The sequence below is a fragment of the Schistocerca americana genome, chromosome X, assembly GCF_021461395.2.
Source record: "Schistocerca americana isolate TAMUIC-IGC-003095 chromosome X, iqSchAmer2.1, whole genome shotgun sequence".
Taxonomy (NCBI): domain Eukaryota; kingdom Metazoa; phylum Arthropoda; class Insecta; order Orthoptera; family Acrididae; genus Schistocerca; species Schistocerca americana.
The window spans coordinates 288,243,781-288,267,281 of record NC_060130.1 but is presented as its reverse complement, the minus strand read 5'-3'; positions in this window follow the sequence as shown (position 1 = coordinate 288,267,281).

Genomic DNA, 23,501 nt, shown 5'->3' with positions numbered 1-23,501 from the left:
GTGGCCCATATTTTTAACAAAGAAATTATGTTTCATAATCGAAAATATAATGTTGTAACTTCAGTTCTATGTCAGAGTTTGATGTTAGCTCTTCTGCAAGACCCACGCTTGATGGCAGATGTATATTGAAATATTTACGTAGCAGTCATCTGTGTATGGTGTTACGAAATAGTCTGGAACCGAGCGACCGCTACGGTCGCAGGTTCGAATCCTGCCTCGGGCATGGATGTGTGTGATGTCCTTAGGTGAGTTAGGTTCAATTAGTTCTAAGTTCTAGGCGACTGATGACCTCAGAAGTTAAGTCGTATAGTGCTCAGAGCCATTTGAACCATTTTTTTTTGTTACGAAATAAAATGTTTTCAGTCTTCTAAAAGTAAAGTGTTAAAGAATGAATTATTTTGAAAACTGATCACTCCAGTTTATTTATAATGAGATGTGTTTGAAGCAGGGAGATCGGTGAATTTTATTGAATGAAAATTTATCTGACGATGCTAAAAGAAAGTGATGTTTAATCTCTGACGAGCTTACGAGAAGTGATACAGACTAAGAATCCAGGAATGATTTTCAAAGCATAGTGATCTGATGGGGTATATCAATTCAACATTATCAGTTTTATTACTCAAGAGGCGTATAAACTGAAGTCAAATGAAGTAATTAATAATGTCCTGTAATTGAGGATTTTAATACGCTAAGCAGAGATGATTGTGCTTACGAATCTAGGTGTTAACGGTCATACTTGTTTAGCATAGTAATGGATAAGCTAACAGACGACTTTTGGTGTTAACTCACCTAATTAAGCCAAAATATAATTTTTCTGAAGCATTTATACTATTAAGTACCCACAATTCGACCGCTAGAGCGGAGTTAACCCGCCTAAACAAAAATTTTACTAATCATCACATACAAAGAGGTATGGTTAGGGGCGATCTCTGTGAAGAAGGTAGTGGAACTTACTCGGTCTATGAGCTACGTAAGATACGCGCGTCCAGAAAAGTCTTTAAGCTTCTGATCCCTAATGTACTTATAGAGGAATTGTGATGTGACCCACCATGAGATAGTAACATCTCAAGCTTCACTCAGTCAGCACCAGTCTCCTGAGTTCCAGCCTTCGAAGCAAAGGATGGAGTTTGATTATCGTTGTGGTACACAGTTATAATCCGTGAGAATGTTTCATAACAGTGAATAATACTCTTGACAGTGAAATACTCAGTTTTCAGACATCCCCTAAGCTGCGATTATATTCCATTTCTGAATTCTTTCGTCACGCTTCTCAGCAACAAGACCAGAGCCTAAAATCGTCTGCACTAATGATGAAGCGGAACTCTTTTTAGAAATCAATGCGCCACCATTCCAAGACGGAGTCGCAGGAGCCAGAAAATAAATTGTGGCGGGCCGAATGATAACGAGGCGTCAGCGGGTAGTGCCACACACACACACTCTTGTTATTAAGACTGGAGAACCTTCACGACTGATCCCAGCTGATACAACCATCTGGTAAATGTTCAGTACTTCGGTGCAGCCGGAATACGGACTACGTTACAAACGACAAAATTACAAGATGTTTCAGGACGTCATTGATATACGTCAAGCAGCGATGATAAATTTTGTGTTCAAAAACAATTTAATAACCTTTGCTTCATGTATTATGCACATGAAAGATCTGTAAAGTTAATATGATGAATGATAAAATATGTACACAAATTATGTTCCCCTAGCGAAGGTTTGAATAGCTTCAATTCTAATAATGAAAACGTATTCATGCCGCACGTATCATGGACATTGGCGCCATCGTGTGGCTTGCGTTTCTCAACGATACAAACAGCCGTACGATAGCTGAAGACGCCAGACTAACATGTAGTTCCAGAAGAGGGGCAGCAGCCTTATCGGACACTTGCTGAGACAAGTCTGGATGGTTGGTTGATTTTGCCTGGTAACATTAGCCAAAATGCCATTGACATATGGCACTACAAATGGGTGAACCCAAGGGAAAAATAAAGCCGTTAAAATTCCCAAGGATGCTTATCTACTGTATGGTTGCCACTTGGACAAAATTTTCCAAACGTAAAATAGTCCGGTATTAGGATCTCTGATCAGGGACTATTCGTAATGATGTTTCCATCAGAGAATAAAAACAAATCTGGCGTTATACTGGTCGGAACGTGGTATGTTGGCTCCATTAAGCAGATATTTAGCTTAGAGAATTTTAAAAGGGCAGTGGGTAGGTGGAAATTAGATTAGTGGGGATTAGTGAAGAGCAGTGGAAGGAAGATCGGCATCTGTGGTATGGCGAGTACAGGTGGTGAACACAAGATCGAATGGGGGTAATGCAGGACCAGCTTTAGTAACGGATAGCAGTGCTGAAGTACCGTCAACAGTATAGTACCGCAGTCAAGATGAACGCAAAGTCTAGACCAGAGGCAGCCAAGATTTCGGCTAGTGGGCCGTGCCCGGGCCCGAGTGCCAAAGCGCTCATTTTCCCCACCGCCACGCCAAGCTGTCGTAGTGTGAGGAGGGGGAAGAGGAGGAGACTGCGAACGAGCCACATTTAAATGGCAGTGCAGTTGCACTACATACTACTTGGTTTTATATTTCACATTTGTCAGTAGCATCGATCTCAAACAAAACAAATTTTCAGTATTGTTTATTTTTGGCGCAATAAAAAAAAATAAAATCTATATGATAAAAACTGTCAGCAAACGGACAGATGCAGACCATTTCATAATTTTGCACTCAAGTTGCCACACAATCGCGGCACTCGAAAAAAGATCTTTTACACAAATATGTCGATCTTCATGGAGACTTGAAAAACTCTCTGAGGAAAGCAATGTAGACGTCCTGCACATTTTTACCGTAAAAAGATTTGTCATTAAAACTGCAATTACCTTGCAGGCCGTCAGTTACAATTACACATACACAGGGGAGCTTTCAACTGAAATGGCAAGCGGTCTCAAAAAGAGTTCGGGAAGAGATGTAAGACTGAAATTGTCTCAAAATCTTCATAAAACTATCCTTGTAATTCTTTCAAGGCCGCAAGGAGCTCTTCAAACCTCGCATTTTCTTTAACCCCAGTAAGCTTAGGGATTCTCTTTGTCAGTATATGTCCCTTCTACGACGTGATTTTCTTTTTAAATGCTCTCGCATCAAATCAGAAAGAAGTTACCTTGCACTGTGGGCAATGTACAGTTAAGTCCGCTTAAAATGCGAATTCAGCACTTCACTCCAGATGTTCTGCTTTCCCTTCCTGCACTCCTGCACTCCTTTCCCCTCCATAATTCAACAATAGCGAGTTTGAAATCCAAATATCGTATCAGCAGTGCCTCGTGACTTAACCAACGTATTCTGCGGTAGTACATGAAGTCTCCTTAATCTTCGTCCGGTTCCACTGAAAACTGTTACAACTGAGAATGGAATAATGCTTGCGACTTCAGAAATTTTACTACTCGTACCACCAACTTCTTAACGTGCTCCAGGTCTGCAAATTTAGCACAAACTGCTTTTTGATGTACAGAACAACGAATTCCGTCTGTCGATAGCTGCAGTTTTTGCTGTTTCATTGTCAACTAAATCTTTGAATTCTTTCTGCGTATTACTGATTTTCATTTCATAGCAAATATGCAATACTTGTCGCTGATGCGAATTGAGAATTCTGATTCTTCTCTTCTGTCATTCCCATTTATTTTGAAGGACTGCGACGAAAGACCTCTAGGACTGCCTCTTTTTGTGCAAAGGGCCACTGAACCTAGGAGCGTCGTTCACAACACGAACAAATAGCGAAGGCTAAGGAGCGCTGACAGCACGATTCTGTCGAACTCAGACAGTTGTGCCGACCGTGAAGTGCCGAACCGGACGATGAAGAACGTATGCCTCATTATGGTGACAGGAACAGATAGATGTACAATGGTGGTTCGGCTGAGACGTCAACATACGGAAGTTAACTCTTGGGATTTTCACTCTTGGAGTTTTTGTATTTTTGTATATTTGTAGCCTTGAAACCTTGTATTCCGAGAGTCAAACCGCCCTGTTTTTCACAATGCTGGGGTTCGATACCGTGGTGGAATATGGTAAAGGCTTGTGGGCCGGACCATTAACTCCGGTAACATACGCTCGATGTAATTTACCAGGGCACGCAGCCCTATGCATCAAGTCGCACAATGTAATTCGTTGGATATGCCACTGAAAAGAGCACAACGCCAGATAGTCCCGAGAGTATGTCTGGCTTAGACGTGGGAAACCCTAGGTACCAAGGAAGCTTATGAATAAGCCGGAAGAGCCATCGGTTCTTCTTGAGCCCTGTAAATCGTTAAGAGATTCCACGAACAGTTAGCTGAGATATGGAATGTGTACTATGGCAGTACGAATAGTTACAAATTACAGTATTTAATTTAATAGGGAACGCTGATAACTTGTAGAGTTATATTTTGAATATTTAGTAGAGTCTGTACTAGGAAATAAGAAAATCTGGTAGTAATTATGAAGACCACCAGGGCAATAGAGAAAAAACACCATTTAATTTAAGTAAGATAAGATACAGGTAAATAGTGACAGTCAGCAGTGACAAATTAGAAAATGGTCTAAATGTCGCAACAGTATTGGATGTTTAAAATACCCTGTCTTCGCATCATGCGGCGCTGACCTAACGTAGAAATACGCTGCGATATCACACGGACGTGACATGATCGTCAGGCGTAACGTCATCGTCAGACCGCTACAGGTCTGCCACGATACAGTGAACATGATAGCAGAAAATCCGCCGTCGATATCTGTCCAGGTTAGAGATTTGACATTGCGGAAGAACGAGTCAGGTGTTAGGAAATATTAGGAGACACCGGAGGTATACTAGGAGCGCAGTGCCATAGCTGAAAAGCGACTACGAGCCAGGAAGTACATTCTTGGTAGCTCTGCGACCCGGGGCCACTGGACCAATAGCTCGGTGTTAGTGGTAACTGAGTTGACTGACGTTTATTATGAAGTTTTATTGTGATGAGGATGGTATAAGGTTATGATCATTTTATATCATGGTAGATGGTTCAATACTATGTGCATTTTTGAGTTATGATAATGGCGTGATGTATTCATTGAATTACAGAATAATTGTGCTCTTCCCAGTCAATACCTCTGAGAACGCGACCATAGCAGTGCTAGCTAGCTTTGACTCCTTTCTTTTTGAGGCAGTTTCTCTGATTTGTAACAAAGCAAATTAACGTAAATGAGTTCAATGGACGTGCCTGGCTTATCTTGAGTGCACAATATTGTTTGTGAAGTTTAATGTAGAATCTGACTTAATGAGATAATCAAGAATTTTTTAATATTGATTGAAGGTATTTGTCCGGAAGTGTGATGAAAATTAATGCCTTTTTTGTGTGAAAACTCTTAAACGCATTTTAAATAAAACATACGCTATTGACATTCAACGTCTTTGTTCTTCGTGTCTACGTATTTATTTGTCAACATAGTCACCCTGGCGACGAACACATTTCTCCCAACGAGAGACCGATTTGTTGATAACGTCACTACAAAATGTTTGACCCTGTTGGTGGAGCCACAACCTCACCTTTGCTTGCACTGTTTCATCACTATCATACAGAAGTCCTCGAAGGTGTTATTTGGTTTTTGGAAACATACGAAAATCGGATGGGTACAAGTCGGGACTGTATGGCGGATGACCGATGACAGTGAACCCAAGCCGTCGGACTACTGCAGATGTCGCAGCGCTCATGTGTGGTCTGACATTGTCATGGTAAAGGAGAAGGCGCTCCATGTGTGGACGAACTCTTCGAATTCGGAACTTGAGTACAGCACGCTGTTTCTCAGGCACAGACACAGTTATGTTACACACAGCCATTTGCACTCTAAAATTCGGTGCCCTCTAGCGTCAGAGAGACCGTTGAAAGACTGATGAAATATATAGAATAAATACATGAAGACTGAAAACTTTAGGACAATATTGTCGCAAGGGAAAAGGAAGGAAACGGAGAAGAGATGTAAAGTGTGATACTGTGTGAAAAATAGGAGTACGACAGAGCAATGAAAGGTATAGCTGGACGCAAGGCACACAGAATAGATGACATGTCCTCTGAAGTATTATTCTTACGAAGTACAGCCATAACAAAACTATTCTACCTGATACAAAAAAAATATTTTACACGGGAGAAATTCACGTAGACTTCAAGGAGAATGTTATAGCCAAATTAATAAGGTGCTGATAGGAGTGACAGGAGTGATTGTTACCGAACCATCAGTCTAATAAGTGACAGACACGATTTACTTACGGAACAACATAACGAATGGTAGAAGTCGATGGCAGGGAAGAAGCGGAGAAATGTGGGAACGAGCGAGGAAATATTGAGCCTATGGTTTATCTTAGTAGAGAGACTGAAGGAAGCCTAATCTACATTTACAGCACTTGTAGAATTAGAGAAAGCTTTTTATAGCGTTGACTGGATTACATACTTTGAAATTCTGAAGCGAAAATTTATCTACAACTTATACAGAAGTCAGACTACGGTGTTAAGGGTAGAAGGGCATGAAAAGGAAGCAGTGATTGTGAAGGGAGTAATTCAGAGTTCTAGCCAGTCATTCATGTTATTCAACTTGCACAATGAGCACGCAGTAAAGGATGCCCATAAGAGATTTAAAAACATAATTTAAGTTCAGGGAGAAGAAATAAACAAAAAATTGGCGTTTATGGGTGACATTGTAATTCTGACAGAGATGTCAAAGAACTTGAATGGTGAGTTGAGCTCAATCGATAGTCCTCTTACGGGATTACAAGATGAATATCAAAAAGTAAAACAAGGGCAACTGAATGTATTCGAAACAAATCAGGTGATGCTGAGGAAGTCAAAGTAGGAAATCAGACACGAAACGTAGTAGTTAAGTTCCGCTATTTGGGCAAAAAAGCAACTCATAATGGTAGAAATAGAGAGGGTGTAAAATTACTAACGACAGTTGACGTAGGGAGCATATGAAATCTAGGAATAGCAAGAAAAGTGACAATGAAAAAGAAATATATTTTAACATCCTTAATTCTCTGAGGCAATCCTGACGCAGGAATAGCGGTGAGCACCACGTCTCGTGAACGGCCAAGTGCCCGCTGCGGCTCGTGAAAAACTCCGCACTTACGTACTAAATTTCGTTTGATGTTCTTTCCATAAGCTGATTTGTCTTATACTGCTGGCCGTTGCTTTGGCTGAAGACCTCAGCATCCTGGTTTTGAGGAAATGCCTGAATTAAACATTTAGTTGATTGTAAAAGACCCTCCATTTTCTCTTGTTCTGTTTGTGAAAGACTTGACTTGCACTACTAGGCCACGTATTTTCCAAATTTACCTGTTAACCTTGATCTTTACCTGTACTATTGGGAGTCCCAACGAGTGCCTCTGAGGCGATTTTCTAATGTTATAGAGTCCAAAAGGCTAGTTTGGTTTTAAAATCTTCCGTGCTAATATAAAAAGTGTAATTTTGAATTGGGCCTTTTTGGTGGATAAATATTTTTAATAATGGTTTTCTTTATGCTGAACAATTTCTCACTCCCACATCCTACATAGCAATCATTTCAGTAGGTCCGGATTACACACAAGAAAATTCATCAGATGTTGAAAATAGCGTATATGTGACTCAGCATAATAAGAGACCTGTTTAACCTCAAAAGTTTTAGACAAAGCGTTTGTTAAATTCTGGGGAATGCTTTAACATTAGCATTATATAAATTTAACGTAATACATATAAATGAAGCCTATAAAGAGGTTACTGTCACTGGTTTGCTTTACCTTGTAACAATATAAAAGGCTATAGTAAATGTGCTTGAGAGTTAGCATCATTTGACCCTAGCGTTAAAAACTGTGGGGTATCACTATTTTTATCCTTTTTCATTTCTCCAAAAACCTTTCTATTTACTTTTAGGAAGCAGAAAAATGTAGATCCACGGAAAGAAAAGTAGGAAGCAGACGACATTGTCAATGAAGGTCATACATCAAGTGAATGCAGACATTGTAAATGTTTCATTTCTGGAATTAGCGAACAAATATGATTTGCTACTTTCTATCAACAACAACAAAAATAGTTACTAACTACATACCCCCTATAAATCATTAGTGTTTCGAAAGTCTTCAAGTGTACAATAAAGAAAATGAAAATCCAAATTGTTTTATTAGTGTGGTGGCTACACTTCACAAACGACCACATAGTTTCTTCTTTGGTGTTTCACGTATATTAAGTCGTAGATTATTTATCTGAGATGTTTTGATTCTGTAGTATTCTTTTTTTATAACGCACACGGAAGTTCGGAAATGCCTTGTCCATTAATTCAGTCGCTACAGACACCTTATATTGTTACTATGTAAATATTACTGTAACACTGTTTTTTTCTTTCTTATGTTTAGCGTCTCTATAATACTAGTCTCTGCTGTAAGATAGTGAAGGTCACATATTTACTCTCAAAACTTTTCAGGTATTTTTTGATGAATACGGTGCTAACTCACAATACTAGAGATAGTGTTACAAAAACATTTTTCCACGTCTTACTATTTTTTATCCACGTGGTAGACCACATACCTAAAAACAAATTGTGTAACATTTCGTACAGAAAGTTACAAGCAAGTCCATAGTGTTTTATAATTGGCAGATTACACCAAGCATATAATACGCAATAACTGAAAACTACGCTCTCATGGGCTAGCACTTTCTTCCGCCAACCGCTTAAATTGAACACGACGTGGCACTGGCACACTTTCGTACCATCTGAGGGGTTGCATTGGTGAACAGTTTGTACGATGATAGACTGGTCACTTTTGTCTGTTCCACGGCGAGATCAGTTACTGGAAATATCTCTAATGGTCTACATACGTAGGGCTTATGTAAGAAACTTTCTTAACAGATTCGTGTCGTGTGGACTTGGTTGAAAGATTGTCACATAACAAAATGGGTCAAATGGCTCTGAGGACTATGGGACTTAACTGCTGTGGTCATCAGTCCCCTAGAACTTAGAACTACTTAAACCTAACTAACCTAAGGACATCACAAACATCCATGCCTGAGGCAGGATTCGAACCTGCGACCGTAGCGGTCGCGCGGTTCCAGACTGTAGCGCCTAGAGCCGCTCGGCCACCCCGGCCGGCTGTCACATAACAGAAATGTATCAAAATTTCGTGGTCTGTTAGAGGAAGAGTGCTCCTGAAGCTACAGCGAGTCAAACACGTCAGAGCGTTACGCGAATTGGATATCGTCAGACCTCACAGTGACCATTGATGAGCCAGGTCGGCGTAGGATGGGCAAGATGCGCGAAGCGATGAAACTAATATCTGAAATACCGTAGTAGCCCTATGGTTGCATCACTCCCTCTCCTAGGCCGTGCAAATAACAGATTTTTCTCTTAACACCTTATCGAGCGTGTATGTCGATTCAAGGTAAGAGATGTTGGGTGAAAGAGGTCGTTGTCATTGTGTTACACAGACAGTAACGGCAGATAATGGTTCACATTTGCACATTAAATGCTACGTATCACCCATATCATCAAGAACCAGGGATCACCATTCCATACGTGTACCTCTGCTCACCGATCGTCAAATCGCTATTGGTCTCACGAAACCTGGATAAAGCTTGAATGGAATAATACACTTTCGTAACGTTACAACAACATGAGGCGATGCGTAACTCTTGCAAAAAGGACGTTGCTCAGGTGGTGGAGTTACTGTTGTGCAGGATATGGTTCCATAGGAGGAAACGAGGCCCCTGATACATCTGCTATCATCTTCCAGTGGGCTAAAGACAGGGGACGCTACTGTCTGATCCTGTGCATATGAACGTCCGCCTACAGCACCCGACAGGCGAATTGGAGCTTCAGCAGTATAATACACCATCCCACTATTGGCGAAACGTACAGAGAAACACTCAACGGATAAAATGAAATTGTGTGGTTCCATAGGTCACTTGTCCGAAGACCTACTAAGAACTTATGAGATGTCATCGAGTGAAATGTACCATGCCTTAGACAAACTGTGAACTGTCAGAGCTCATACCATGACACATCTTCGCCATAAAGGTGTTCTAGACGAAACCACGCAGATTTTTCTATTTAAATTGCACATGATTGTACACTGAGCAGTAGTGCAGACGACGCGTACGTTTTCTAACTCAATGTAGTAACTTTAGCTTCAACAAGTAATCGCTTTTATTATTTTCGATTTGTGTGTCTGTTCACATGACGCTGCAGTCATCGGATTGTTTGATTTCTAAAACCAAAATTCCTCTGTCATAATCTGAGGTACAATAAACGTTCATTATAAGACTGCGTTCCCGCTGTGTTTGGAAAAAAAAAATCTTTAGAATTTTAATGTCGAAATATGTTTCAACACAAGTCTGCAACAATTACATTCACCGTGTATTTGTACACATTTAAATTTTTTAATGAGAACAATGACGGTCGTGAACTTGGTCCCGAACGTGTTTCTGTCATTATTTTGAATATTTCTTTTCAATAATTAATAGTTATCTTCGGTTTGTGGAATGTTTATTAATTTGTTACATAGTATCACGAACAAAACCCGGAAAGAGCATCAATATTGACACAAGACTGCTGTTTTTTAAGTCGAAAAATTAATTTTAGCATGTACGGTTCTTCTTGTTCATTTGGCAGTGTCAAACATCGTTGCAGCGTAGATTTTACTGTGGCACTCTCATCAAATGTATGTAAATTTTCTTGCTGTAAACTTAATGCAATTGGCTGACTCCAAATGTGTGTCGCGATTTTCATGTCTAGCAGTCTCTTCTGAAAGTATAATGTATTTAGGTTTCGGTTTACTTGCACAACCAAGCGCGTTAACCCTTGGAATGTGATGTGAACTATGCCCGCTTCGGTCCCGCTGGTCACATTAACGAACAAAGTTACAGCATGGTATTCAGCGCAAGCGTTCCTGCTGTTAACATGAATTTAAGCCAATATGTTCTGCTCCCCCTTTATTAGTAGTCCACAGGCATAGAAAATACAAAATATAACAAATCAAGAGCAAGTGACGCAGCATTCTCATCGACAGTTAGCAAAATAGAGAAGCTGCGAATAGGGTACAAGGAATATCAGCTGCAGATAGAGGTAGCAAATAGGGAAAGGAAGGGATAGAGCACAGAAGAACATGGAAAATGTACTGTGAACTGACCAGATGAACTCGGGGGGTAATAAGAGTAGTACTTCGTACCTGCTTTTTTACTATGCATATTTGAGGACAATTTCCCTCAGTTGCTAGTTTACGTGCTGTTTATGTAATCGGTATCAAGCCACTTGTCTGTAGCAACGATATTATCTTTCATTTTTTTCATCATCCACCCATCTTGTATCAAGAATAAAAATTAAAGCTGTGATGAAAACAACATTAGCTGTTATTATCTACAAGATAAAACTAGCATTCGGGAAAAGTTAGATTCAAATCCCCGCCCTAACATCCAGTTTTAAGTTTTTTTGTCGAGTACCTACGTCAATTAAGGCGAATGCTGGAATGCTTCCATTTATTGGGACAACTCTATTTTTGCATCTTTATTTTGATAAAGTTTGTACTCCTTGTTCAATAACATCGTCATTGTCGAGAAGTTAAGCTATGGTCTTTCTTTCTCTCTTATAAGATAAACAGAATCTTAATAAAATATGTTCTGCATTTAGTGCTGAAAATAATGCTGCATCTGTAACAGCAATACCAAACAATCCTGTGGCACATTTACGAGGTTGGAATTCTGTGCAAGTGGTGTAGACAGGATGGTGAATATAATACTGCCAACAAATTTTATAGTTAGTTAGTTTCATGTTCCATGGATCGTTTTCACAAAATATTTTAATGATGTGGAACGAGTCATTTTACATTCTCATCGCAAATTAATCTGTAAATATGGTTACATGTTGAACATTTCTAAGCCTTTTTTTTTAATATAAAGATATGAGTTACTCATTCCTACCCACACCATCCTTTTGCACATTACTATAGTAGAAATTCTTCTAAGAAATAGGAGTTGTCAACGAGTCTTTTTTCACATTACAATTCTTATATCACCCAAGAAAGCATTTACCCTAATTGTTGATACAAAGCGACCACTGCCGGTCGAAGTGGCCGTGCGGATCTAGGCGCTACAGTCTGGAGCCGGGCGACCGCTACGGTCGCAGGTTCGAATCCTGCCTCGGGCATGGATGTGTGTGATGTCCTTAGGTTAGTTAGGTTTAATTAGTTCTAAGTTCTAGGCGACTGATGACCTCATAAGTTAAGTCGCATAGTGCTCAGAACCATTTGAACGATTTTTGAAAGTGACCACTTACTTAGCTGAATACAGATATACAAAATGTTTCATAGTGATGTTTTAGAATTTTGGAATTAATTAACAATGTACTGAATACGTCAGCAAAATAAAGAGGTTTACATTAAGCAGTCGTTTCTTTCTTATTGTACAACTTTAACCTAGTGAACCAATTTCATAACAGTCGAAGTGAAAGGGAAGCATGTGGGAAAGCAGAAAGTTTCAACAGAGCATGAAATTCTGGCCACAATTAAAAGAGACTTAATAAAAATTTTGTACGTAGTGTGTCGATTACTTAACACATAATTTTATTTGTAAATAAATGAAATCTAAGACTAATGGTAGAGTTTAACGTCACATATTCTTGGTAGTCATTAGTCATGGAGCTCTAGTTAGGTATATTTAGGTCAGAATCTTGTGAGCGAAACACCCTGACATCGTCTGAAGAGTTTTTTTTTTAAATGTGAAAGCTTAGGAATTAAACTTATACGTGAGTAAAACATCGTAAAACAACTGATCGAAATCACTTAAATAGAAGATTATATAAGTTGGCTGATAGACAGAAGCCATTAAAGCCAAAAAGATGGCTCGGAAGAATGCTTACACCAACAAATCTGCTGTAGGATAAAGAATAATAAGAATAAGCACTTAGTGGATATATTGTGACAGCTTCGAGGGCGTGCTGAAAAGAATAGCGCACCAATTCATTTTGTAAAAATTCTTATCGCCTTTTAAATAAAACAGACTCTATTAAAATTCTATATCATTATTCTTCATGTCTACATATTTCTTTCTTAATACAGTCACCCCGGCGACGAACACATTTCTCCAAGTGAGAGACCCCTTTGTTGGTACCATCACTATAGAATGTTCGACTTTGTTGACAGAGCCACAGCCTGACATCTGCTTGCATCACTTCATCACTATCAAAGTGAAGTCCCCGAAGGTGGTGTTTAAGTTTCGGAAACACAATGTCACCACCACGTCGTTCACTAAGAGCACGAATAACTCAACTTCGCACATTAGTGATATCGATACAATCATTGCTGTACAGAGCTTCCATTCTTCTATGGAGGCACGTTTTCTGTGGTGAGGAACTGGATTACAGCACTCTGTTTCTCATGCACCAACATCGTTATGTTACACACCGCCATGTTACACGCAACAATTTTTAGCCCTCTAGATGCAGAGGTTTGCAACTTGCTTCAGCGAAGCGGGAAAATCGGCCGAGCAATATGCATGACATTTACTACATCAACCGATATCGAGAACAGAATAAATAATTCTGAGGCATTGTTTTTCATCACGACCCCGTGTCTTTGGTTGGTTCAAATGGCTCTGAGCACTATGCGACTTAACTTCTGAGGTCATCAGTCGCCTAGAACTTAGAACTAATTAAACCTAACTAAACTAAGGACATCACACACATCCATGCCCGAGGCAGGATTCGAACCTGCGACCGTAGCGGTCGCTCGGCTCCAGAATGCAGCGCCTAGGACCGCACGACCACTCCAGCCGGGCCCCGTGTCTTTATTTATCAGCAATATATATACTGGAAAGTGATGTTCATTTTAAATAAATCACTTTAAAGTAGAACAAAGTCGATTTGGTAGCCTCGGTTTGCTATCATGTTATAAGGGCGCACTAAATGAATGAGCAGCTACCTTAATATGCGGAATATTTCTCGTTCCACCTTTCATTTCATAAGCTGTACCGTGCCTAGTCCTCATAATATGAGTTCCCACATCCTACGTTAAACGTGGATTTGTCCCTTTCATTTTCACCCTTTACATTTCTCGCCAAACTTGTAGAATGTAATGGGTCACTACTTTCTCTATTGTATAAGCCTCTTCGTATTTGGTTTATTCTTCTTCTGTCTAATACATTTACAATATCTTTTTGCCTATTTCTTTCAGCTCCTTTTGCCATCCTTTTCTAGTTTTGGTCCAGTACCTTCTGTTTGTCCTCCTCCTCTTCTTCTTCTTCTTCTACTTCTTCTTCTTCTTCTTCTCCTTTCTCTTGTAATATTTGAATAGCAAAGCCTTAATTAACTGTGTTTTTTGTGTAGGTCTCCTTCTCTTTTGAATCTTTCATTCCTTACCTTGATTTGCGCTAGTGGCAAAATGGTGCGAATACATATTGTGTAATTATTTAGTGGTATTCGATGTCTTATTTTCCAAAGTACTCGATTATATTCGGTCTAAGGAATTGGTAGTTACAGATACAGCCACATTCTGATGCTCGGTAGACTCAGTTGGGGTTTCTATTGGCTATAAATTTTAAGCTAATCACGGTGTGCCCGAAATTTAATGTTTTATTACGATGGTTTATCTGCTCGTGGATGCGGGTTCTATTTTGGACATTCACGGCTTGATGCCAGCACCACTGAGACAAAGAGCTCCAACTAATGTTATTCTATAGAAAATTACATGGAATTTACTGTGATGAGGTGCAAAGAAACCTTATTTCCACTTAATTCACTAAAAAAAATAAGATCTTGAGTTCCGAAAATTACACAAAAACGGTGAAATAACATATGTTCCTTGTGATTTCTAAATGAAGTTGAACAAAGAGATGGAAATATGGTCTTCCCAATTGCCGTTGTAAAGAGATTGAACCGCTACTTAAAGTAGTGTTACTGTGTGAAATTACCATGCCAGCATCCTGCAGTCTCTTACCCTTCCTCCCCATAATGGTGTCAATTACTCACAGAGTCGCAAGGAAGATAGACGTACGGCTCTAGGTTTGAAGCACAAAACTGTGTGGAAGAAGTATACGGACCGTTAGTTATTGGCTAGCCAAAATGCAAGGAAAATCCTTCTCCGTCCGATGGGACTAATTAGTGCAACACGATGTTATGATGAAAACTGAAGGAAGAGGGTGGAACTCAGTGCTGTTCCAAAGCCTACTCTTTCTTGGTAGCATCAAGGTGGCCGCCGAATACAACGGACTGATTACCAGCAACAGTATTACATGCTCCCACTCGATGATGTGCAGTGCGGAAGTTTAAAATTTAACTCAAGAGTGTAGTGTAGAGTTTAGACATCAGAAACTTTATGCCACCACCTATCCTGCCATTGAGGGCCAGATTATGACTCCAAACATTTCCTCACCACCAGAATCCGAAACGTCTAGTTTCGACTCGAACTCAAGCGCACAAACGTATGTTAGCGACGTCAGCTACAGAGGTGGGTAGTGTTGTTTTGAAACTGAACATGGGTATTCACAGTACTCCTTGTTTAGTGAGTTATCACTGCAGAAAAATGGAAAAAAAGGCAATGATTAGATCGAAAGCTGCATGTTAGGGAAGAAACTATTCCTTGATTAATAGAAGGAACTACAACAATATTTATTAGAATTTACAGAAGAAAACTGCAGTCGGCGTAAACATGATGTCTGCACAAATATTTCAACACACCAAAATACGATTCTCGCTTGTTGTTTTTTCTATGCAGAGGCTGTTAGTGTGGTTTCGTAGTACTGACATGAAACTTAAACTAATACTTGAATAACTATTTATGGCCACTTTTTCATTGCAACCTAAACATTTTCCTCAACTACTAGCCCCACCCCCACTATGTTTCTGGGCTCACCTGTGTATTGCAGCATGTTTTTTTCTGTCTTGAAGACATTATTTAACGAGATAGTGATATTTAAATCTAATTACTGGATAATTAGAATTGTGCAACCTTTATGCTGCGAGCTCATCCATAATCGCCCTTCAAAATAGTGTGGAACACTTTGCCACATACATTTTCAGTGGGCTTGCGAAAAATCAGACGGTTTTTAATAATAATCCACATGTTTCTTAACACAAAACAGAAGGTTCTTCTCCTGGTACACTACACCAATTCCTAGTAACAACACATAGTGTCAACCCGATTGCATTATGGGAATATCGTTGGGTGGAATGCATGCAACAGTGGACAACACTATGTTTTACGTCTACTTGGTTTTGTTGTTATAGCCGTAAGTCACTAAATTAAACAGTAAGTAAGAAAGCAGTTCATATGAAGGAGATACAGGGTTGCTTTCGTAATTTGTATAGCCAGAGTTGTGATTTCGTGGCTTTCGCTGGAAAATTCAAGCAGCTGCCAGCATGACTCCTGTGTAGAGGCTATGGCTAAAGACTTGCCCCTTCCTTTCCCATTACTGATATGTGAATAATAAAGCAAATTTATCAATATTATTATTATTACAATTACTGTTACTACTGAAGCCACAATGAGATTTTCACTCTGCAGCGGAGTGCGCGCTGATATGAAACTTCCTGGCAGATTAAAACTGTGTGCCCGACCGAGACTCGAACTCGGGACCTTTGCCTTTCGCGGGCAAGTGCTCTACCATTTTTTTTTTTTTTTTTTTCCCTAATGAACCGCTGCAGGAGCAGGACGACAGGTAGGGCAGGGGTCGACACCCGAAGCCTGGCCATCCCCCCGCCACGCCCAAGCAACGTGTTCGAGTTCGAGGATCGAAGGGTCAGGAAGAGGATGGAGTGGGTTTGTCGATGTTGTTCTTTTTATTTATTTATTTCTTTAATTTTTATAATATTTTTTTTTTGTATTATAGATTTATTTTTGTTTCATTACAAAGAAAGGTCCTACAACTGCCGTAGCTGAGCGTCCGAGTCGTCTTCTCGTCTGTTGGGAGGGGTTCCCCCCTATTCCGTCCGTAGAGGATCAATATGCTCCAGGATTCTTCTTCATTTTCAGCGTCTCATACCCGGAACGCCCCAGTGAGCAGGAGGATCCGCAAATAATGAACCTAAATAATTTGCGAAACGAGTTCTGTACTTCGGGTGGCGGCTGAAAGCTGCATGTGTCGTCATCAATAGGGACCAAAAGTCGAGTGTGCCTTTGGGAGCATCGCAAAATATGTAGTAAACGGCCATGCCTTTTAGCCAGTTAACGGCGTTCGTTCTGGTTGATGGAAAGTATACAACGTCGGGGCGCAATACGTCATCAGGGGAGATAGACTCCGGCAATCGCCGCAAGAGTAATGCCAGCATGCGCTGCGTCAGTAGCCAGCACTCGCCGGTCGCGGCACACGTCAGACGGTGTGCATCCGAGTCAGCGACTGAGCATGTCGGACACAAGGGGTCGTCCGTCAGATGTATGGAATGTAACCTCTGACGAGTAGCGAACTTCCCATTCACAACTACGTACCACAATGAACGCACCGTCGTAGGTAGAAAAGGCGTGTGTACCGCTCGCCACACCGTGTTCCAGGCAACTTCAGGGTGTCTGTGGGTGACCGTATTTACAGGTTGCCGCTGCTGATAGAGGCGATAATAGTCTTTTGTGCTGGGCTTCCGTGTTGTCGGAAGTTCTGACCGTAAGTAGCTGAAGTCAATAAAGAAGTCTCTGATGTGGGTGAGTGCCGGTGAAATGTGTCCTACAGAAACCGGGGGATGCAGAGAGTGTGGTTCCACTTCCGCTATCAGGGTGCCCGTCAGAGTGGCGTGGGCAGAGGTCCACGTGCGACGCATAGTGTTGAGATAAAGCGATCGCGCACGGTTATATACGTGAATTAAACCGATACCGCCCGCCCGCTGCGGCAGTGTCAGGGTGGCGTATCGGACTTTAAAAACCAGACCGGTGCTTACGAAATGTCCATATGCTGCTTGAAATCTGTCGGCCATCGTAGCTGTCAAGGGAAGGATATGCGCAAAATAGTTCAGCTTTGAGACAAGATAGGTGTTGACATAACGTGTTCTGAGGAGCATATCCAAGCGACGCAGTTTGTTGTCGTGCAGCAGAGCACGTGTCTGGTGTAGGAGCCGGCGGTACGTAGCCGCCGCCGTGCGGCGGACATTGCTATAGAATTGCACTCCTAAACACTTGAGTACGGGCACCTTGTCAAAGGGCACCGCCGTTGTGTGGGAAATCCCCCCTCCGACATCCATGTATTTTGTCTTCTTCAAGTTGATGACGCTCCCAGCGACCGCCCTAACTGAGCTACCGAAGCACGACTCACGCCCGGTACTCACAGCTTTACTTCTGCCAGTATCTCGCCTCCTACCTTCCAAACTTTACAGAAGCTCTCCTGCGAGCTTACACGTAGCGAGTGAGAGAATACGAAAATCTTGCCCGTATATTCAAAAGCGTTGTAGGTTGCATAAAACAGACGAGTTGGGGCGGTTGAATCACCATATAGTGGGAAAACTGAACGAAAATAAATCAGTTATATAGTTTACGAACGATCTGAAATGTAATAATTTAGCCAAAGCTTTCTGTAACGCACAACATACGCGTCGTAGAGCCTTCTGTGTTGGTGTCTGTTATAAGTATGTGCGGCGTCGTAGTAGCTGTGAAACGGAGACCTTGTAGATACCGTTCTGAACGAGGTCGAATTTCACATAACGTATGCTTACCAGTTATGAACTCTCCCTCTCCGGGATATGAACTACTGCCAACAGTTCCCGTCAGGAATCTGAGAAAGGAATACCGTGAACCACAAGCTTAAGGTATCACAAATAGCAATGTTAGGTGTTTCCTACCACTGATTATAAATAAAAAAGAAAAAAATTTCAGTTAGCACTCGTGAATTCCAGATAGGAAAATTAAAACTAACTTAAGTGAATTTCGTAGCAACTGCCACATCAGATGGTAAATGTGGCTGTAGGTAAAACCAGGAAGCAAATTCCGAACAACGATTTTGAAGGAAATGTCTTCGGATAATCATTCCAAGAAAGCTTGAAAGAGAATCATATAAAGTAGGTGTAACAGCGTCATTTGGAAAAACATGCGAAGCTACCGTTCCGACTACCAGATAAATTAATGGAAACTAGAAAAATAACATGGAAGATCGCCTTGTTTTGAAACGCGCTGGACAATGCGGATATAACAGTGTGACGAACAGAAACAGATCTTTCAAAATAAAAAGGAAAGGTTAAGAGTTTAACGGTCCGTTGAAAGCGACGTCGAAGGGATGGAGCGTTCAGCCTAGTAGGAAAATGGTGGGGGAAGATATCGGAAAAGCGTCAAGCAATTTATGGAAACCGAAAAAATCTGTGCGTGGGAGACCAGACGGGAATTTAAACACCACTCCTTCAAAAGCGCGTACAGTGTCTTAGCCACTGCGACATCTCACACTTTAGAATAAATTGTCGTTGTAGCAGTTGTGTGTGGAACGTGATCCCTCCGCCGTTATCTGCGTGTCGGCAGCTGTCGTTGTGAACTACATTCCTTTTCTATTAACGAAGAAAGAACCTAATATCTTTTTAATGAAACACACATGACACTAGATAATACACACGATATTAGATAAATCAGGAGTTAACGCATTTGTCATAGATGTCATAAGGTTATCTACAAACATTTGGCTAACACAAACTTACTTTCGTTTCAATGGCAAGACATACAAACAGTTGTATTGTTTGGCTAAGGTATCTCCAATCAGTCCAGGCTGATCGAAATATTAAAGAACAAATTTGAAAAAAAAAGACAGTTCTTTGAAAATAACCCACTCTCTTCCAAGGCTGGATATTGGTTTACACATGTTGATGTGTCGAGCTCATGGGTAGGTGCTACCACACATCTTTAAACATTTCTGAAACGTATATATTCTGATCACAGTAGTATCAAATTCTCAAGGGAGTGTGTGTGTGTGTAACTACATAAATAATTTGGATCTAACCGTAGTTATCAGTGATTACATACATACTTTCAAGGTTTATAGGAGACATGCCACCACAGACATTTTAATACCTACCAATTCCAAAAACCCATTGACTCATAAATATGCTGCCTTTCACTCAATGATACATCGCGTAATATTCATCCTCACAGGTGATGAAGACTTCCAAATCGAATTAAATACAATCAAGCAAATAGCATCAAACAATGGCTACCCTCCTGCCTTTGTGGACTCCTGTTCTCAACTCACCAACCTCAAGACACCAATAAACGGTGCACGATTCCACATTTACGAAAAGCCTCTCCGAATGTGGAGGAAAGCTTAAATCCACGAACTTTAAAACTTCATTTTATGTAAACAGCTCTACTAGTCACTTTTTGCCCAATGGTAAAGACAGCACTCCAGCTTCGCAAGAAAGTGGAATATATAAAATTACTTATAAATGTGCGGATTCTATATATGTCAGTCAGACACCTGCCTGAAGGAATACCACTGAAGTTGAAAACTTAGAAAAGGAAACTCTACCTTCGCAGACTACCTATTTAAAGAAGGCCATAGTTACAATGTGCAACGCAAAGTCCTACTTCACATCCATAAAGGGAGGAAGATTAATTACATTGCCCAGTTAAAAAATTTTTACTATGTTTAATCACCCGTTTAATCTCACTTGTAGAATTTACATATTGTCTTATTGTAATATTAGAGAACATTTCTTTTTTCGGCCACTCCCTTGGAACATCACACCAATGTACAGGTGCTGACAGATTGAGTACGGGAGTCCTTTATTTTCAATAAAAGAAAAGGGAATTTTTTTTCCTAAATGCGTGAGGTATGGGTGGCAATGGATCTTCACAAAGCCGTGCACGGGCCCTGGGTTGGCGACACATCAGATTTTTCCAGTATGTGCCGCTATCCCACGGCTTGTTCACGTGCTCGACGAACAAACAACCTTTCTGCTGACGGGGTGACGCTTAGGTTCAAATGGCTCTGAGCACTATGGGACTTAACATCTATGGTCATCAGTCCCCTAGAACTTAGAACTACTTAAACCTAACTAGCCTAAGGACATCACACAACACCCAGTCATCACGAGGCAGAGAAAATCCCTGACCCCGCCGGGAATCGAGCCCGGGAACCAGGGTGTGACACTTAGGGAAGCGTCGCTTGCCTAGGCAGAGCTCCTACAGCAGCCAATCACAAAGGTCCAGGATATCGTGTGAGCGCCCACCGCGCCGAGCTGTACGAACGAGGCGTGTGGATCGCTCTCTTTTACTGACAGGCCCCCGACGAGATCAGTCGCATTGGCCGGTTGCCGCCGTGCACTTTTCGAGCCCCGGCTCAATCTGTTTGCGCCTTAGGGCCGCTAAATTCACATTAATGTACCCCGGCTAGGTCATCAGTAAATGTTTTTTTTTTTTTTTCGATAAACGGGAGGCAGTTTGCCGACCGGAGTTGAAAAATTAACTTGTTCTTTTTTAGACCCCACTTACACCTCAGCCACATCCTGACATGTACACCAAAGTTTATCGTTCAATTTATTTTCTTCTCAGAACAATTATTGCAGTTTGTTATAAATTTCATTATTTAATGTATCCCGTATTTTTCTAAGTTCAATAATTTTACACAACATTTCCACTTAAATAATTCCTCTTTTTTAGTCTGAAACCAAACATTATGAACTGTCACCTACGGCAACAAACTGAGATACTATGTAATCCACAATTTTAAAATCTTCTATTGTTCAAAATTTCAAAGCCACACATATTTATATTTATACCTGATGATCGCGCAACAGCCAACAACCGTTTTGTAAAATAATTAATATTGTAGATTATTATACCAGTATCGTATGTGTTTCATTTACAGTTTATAGACTATTCCACCACTACCGCGTATCAGTCAAATCTACTGCCAGTTCTGTAAGAGATTTCACTTGATTTTTCTGGGTGGCTCAAATGGCTCTGAGCACTATGGGACTTAACATCTATGGTCATCAGTCCCCTAGAACTTAGAACTACTTAAACCTAACTAACCTAAGGACAGCACACAACACCCAGCCATCACGAGGCAGAGAAAATCCCTGACCCCGCCGGGAATCGAACCCGGGAACCCGGGCGTGGGAAGCGAGAACGCTACCGCACGACCACGAGATGCGGGCTGATTTTTCTGTATTTAAAACTTACAGAGCTATGAAATCTACATTATGTCGACAAAGTTGCTGACCTGTATAATAATTGATTAAGTAACCAGGATGATCGTTATACACTGATGCATGGAAAGAGACCACCAAAGCATATACATACCACAAAAAAGTCCCTTCGTTATATTTGCACATTGACGCCGGTCGTAAGCGGCAACCTAGAGATTCAGAAGATTCTATTTCGGGGTAGGTAAGCACCTGGTCCTCCATAACAGATTGCGAGCCAAATATCTGACGCCTACTACTGCGCACGAAAATAGATACTTAAAGGAAGGCGGTACGGACGTCTCCTTCAGGAACGCATCATTAGTTTAAAAGTACACCATTGCAAGTTCGCTTGTATTTCACAATTTCAACTAATTCACATATCAGTAGTCAAAGAGACTTCGAGCAAGTCAACTGGGATATAATATCGATCATAAAATAGTAGAGATATTTGTCAGTAAATATTTGAACTAGATATGTGTACTATTTGTACACTATGTCATCCTTTTCTAGTGAGCACCACGCTTTAGATTTTCATTTAAGTTTCTCCTTACTAATATAGTGCATCAACGTGCATTAAAATTGTTGCAGCTGGAACGTACTCCTAGAAAGAATGTCATATTGTTATATAATGATTCATTTGGTCTTTTCTTCATGTTTTGCGAATTTGCTTAGCAATGACAAATTTCGTGAAATGCATATTCCGACAACCATTTGTTCGACAACTTCGCCGTTTCTCAACCTAATAGACTCCAACCGGGCCCGACTGACCTCGTTCAACGAATACTTTGTTATCAAAACCAGCTATCCGAATGAAGTGTTTTGAATTATCATTACTCAGAAATTATTTCTATAGTATATGTCGTTGGCGTCGCGTGAATTCTGCTGGAAATATTGCACACCTGATTTTATATTATCGACCGAGTTCGTCGAGGAATTGAGCGTATTTAAGGACAGATTAATGTCCTACATGTACGAGGTGACTGCCAGTTGATGTGCTGAGCTTGCTGTACCACCTATAAACAAGACAGAATCTGAAAACCCCATCGCTGCTGACCTCCTACTTTCTTGCAAATACGAAATATACTTCACCTACAGCAGAGAGACACACATTGCAGGAAGTCTCGTAATATGTCTGACGAAATCCGTTAGTTTTGTAGGAAGAATGCACGATGCACGTTTTTCGAGGCTCCAAAGAAGCGTAGGTTTCAGAAAACTGCGAGTTTTGCTCTATGGTTCATACTGCAAGTAATGTTCTGCGATTGTCACGTTGGAAGTCATTTGTATGACTTGAGCAACTCAGCTCTTAAATCACTGTACGTCTTTGACGATATGTTCTTCATGTAAGTACTATTTGTTTCACGCTCGTTTACATTAATGTAACTTTTACTAGATAAGAATTTAGTCTG